Here is a 3334-nt window from a genome sequence, read left to right on the forward strand (position 1 = left end):
GATGTTAAGATCTCCATCCTGAGGATTGTTTCTTATTTTCAAGAGATAGGTCCCTAAATCCCTAAAGCTTCTTCACAGTCCATATCCCTTGTTTCCCTGGCAGGAAACTACCCAATATGTTTTTTTGAGGGGGCCTCCTCCGGTGGTTGATGTGGTTGTGGAGTTCTTCTTCCGATTGGTTCCTCCTTGGAATGTCGTTTCTGTTGGTTTGGGGGCCTTGGTGACAATTGAAGGGATGAGATGATTGCATTGTGGGGAGCACTACAATGTGATTTGTGGCTTGATATAGAAAAGATTATGGTTGTCAAGGACTCTCTTTCCATAATTCAATGGGTCCAAAGGAGGAATGTGTTGGAGGTCCCTGCATTATGTAATTGGATGCAACAGATTTGGGATTTACAAGACTCTTTCTCTTAAGCCACCTTCTAGCATGTATAGCAAGAGAAAAACATTGATGTTGATTCTCTCTCCAAGCGTGGCCTTTCCCTCTTTTCGGGACATATGATTTATGAGCATTTGGTTGACGAAGTGCTCTGTGGTCATGGTTCTTTGAGATTTAATCTCTGGGATCATTGGCGTCAATGGAACCTGGATTTGATTCTATTCCACTGATTGCGATTTCTAGGTCTATATTTTGAGGGCAATAGGGGACCTTTGCCTTTCCCTTCTATGTATATCATTGATGTGTTTGTTGTTTGGGTTTGTTTGCTTCTTGTATGGTTGTAGGCAATCAAGTATTCATGGGTTATGATCCTCGTCAATGTAAACATCCTCTATTAATGAAGGCTTATTCTGTTTTTTCTCCTCTGAAAAAAATGGTTCCAAACAAAGCTTGAATCTCCCACCATCTCCTCCGGATATGACAGTCGTAGAAAGAAACGTGCAAAGAATAACTTCTTAGAGCTGAAAGTTGAATCTTCAAATTTTAAGTGACAAGAAATCTAGGGCTTATGAGTAGAAAGTGTAGGTTCTAGTGCTCTCAATGGGTCTATCTGTGAGAACCATGCCTGTAGGTTGTTGCATTGGTTGTGCTTTAGGTAATCTCCATGCAATTGCATAGAACAATTCATTGACAGTATGCCCCATCTTTGCTCAAAGATTTCCATAAAAAATAGACCATTTTCCTTTGCATATGTTTAAGCTTCCTCTGGTTCGACCTTCCTCTTTGTTGCAATATCAACCTTATTTCACGTGATTTCCAATGAGGGCCATAACAAAATTTGGGTTGCCTTGTTTTTTAAGCTCCAACACCAAATTCTTTGCTTCGATAAAAGAATCCAAATTTGTTATGTCATAAGTAGTTATAGCTGCAGCAACACCATGATAATACATGGGAGCCAAACTATGATATCTTTCCTTCCTGTAGTGTCCCATATCTCAAATTTTAACGCCACATCAAATTTTATAGCCATCTCATTCATCACTGGGGCCGAAGAAAAATCTTGCTTCGATTGTCGATTCCTAATAATTCAAAATTTCCAGTACCCATATCACTAAGAAGCAACAACTTGGCCTGCATGTTATTGGTGCCCATGGTCACCATTCAGTCCGGGGATTCGATGCTGACACTCAAATTCTTCAAAGTTTTCTTTGTAGATTGCCGAACTCCATATCTTTTGGATCAACAGAGGAGTGAGAACGAAGAACTGTATCTAATAATTTGGTGATCGTAACAAATCCAACCTTAGACCAGACAATGATTTGTGAACGAATTCACCCAACCACATACCAGACAATGGTTTGTGAATGAATTCACCCCTTGCAAATATCTTTGAAGATCCATTCAAGGACCTTGGCGCCAATCTAGGACCTTGAGCTTCACCAGATGCCCAAGTTCCGCCGAAATGGTGCCTACGAACTAGTTGAAGAAGCCTAGGCATAGCTCTTCGAAGTTACTGAGATCTCTCGGGCCCACATGTATCAGGCCTTCCAAATAAAGGGACATGAAGTGTAGAAAACAGCTGGAAAAAGTATCAACACAAGCGGAGGCAGACACTGGTACCTAAAGTGGGCCTCATCTAATGACACCATCCATGTGGTAAAAACTATTGGTTGGAGAAAGACAAAAATGATGATTTGAGATTGGTTAAGCTGAACAATGTTTGTCAGCGAATCGGCCAATCAGGGGCCAATCGGTGCAGAGTGGTTAAATAACATGCCCACGGAAGATGGGTTGTTCCCCAAGGAACCCCAGTAGTCAATGGTGGAATTGCAATACCGTCCAGACATTACAAAGCAAGTTGTGGAGAATCTGTACACGGAGATCGAACACAAGCATCTAGAAAAAGGCGTGGGGACCAACATGGGGATGAGGGAGTGGATGCGAAGAGTGGTGGGATGATGCAGCGATGACGTGGGGCACATAATTGGGTCGAGCCAAGGTGGCTTTGGCATCGTGAAGTGGAAAATATTTCCCCACAAGGGTGAGTACAACCGCAGTGCGTACGCCCACAAAATAAAATATGTGTTCAACGAAACCGTAAAAATTATGGCACCGCCAAGATCTTTTTTTTTTTTTTTAACGACAATGCTCAAGAGCCCTACCTCTCCACTATCCTCAATCGCGTAGTTCTATTAGACGGAAGAGTTGACTGAAAAATTATAGAAATTTTGATCACAGTTTTTTGTAAATCTAAGTTATAGTTGTTAAACTTCAAAATTTTAGGTGTCTTAAACGTTTTTGATGGTGTTGAATCCATTTCCACCATCAAAAACATGATTCAAACACTGCCTCTACATAAAAAATTTAAAGGTTTTTGTCTAAATTCAACCACTTTTGACCGTCCAAACAATTCCTCCGCCTCATTAAAAAGACTCCATCTTCAATTAGTGGGGAGGAGATGGGTGCAAAAAGTAGTGGGGAAGCGCAGCGATGACGCGGGGCACATAATCGGGAAGAACCAGGGTGACCTCGGCACCGTGAAGTGGAACATCCTTCCCAGAAGGGCGAGTTCAACCGCAGCACTTACGCCTACGACATCGAATCTTTCCTCAACGACACCGTAAAAAATTATGGCACTGCCAAGATCTGGTTTCGTTTTGTTTACGGCAACGCTGGAGAGCCCTACTGCCCCACTTGTTTCAATTATTTCCTCGTCTATGCCAATGGCTCCACCATTCACGATGATCTCATCAACCCTTAACTAGATGTTAATAACTGTAGCTATGTCTACCAAACTCTCTGCTTTGCTTTCGTGGTGATTTTATGTGTATATCAGATAATAAATAAGGCGGACTAATCTATACTAGAATTTTAATATGGATCGGGTTTCGAAGTTACAGAACTGTGTTAATTTCAAGAACGATGACTCACAATTATCCTGAATTCCCACAA

At 41.6% G+C, this 3334-nt stretch overlaps 1 pseudogene; it reads right to left on the reverse strand.

Moving 5' to 3' along the window:
- Positions 1-948: 948 nt before the first annotated feature.
- Positions 949-1543, reverse strand: LOC149202164 (ras-related protein RHN1 pseudogene; annotated as a pseudogene).
- Between the last annotated feature and the right edge of the window lie 1791 nt (positions 1544-3334).

This window comes from Pinus tabuliformis, chromosome 2_1, assembly GCF_031772625.1.
Source record: "Pinus tabuliformis cultivar Carrire ecotype Pingquan chromosome 2_1, CPIR1, whole genome shotgun sequence".
NCBI lineage: Eukaryota > Viridiplantae > Streptophyta > Pinopsida > Pinales > Pinaceae > Pinus > Pinus tabuliformis.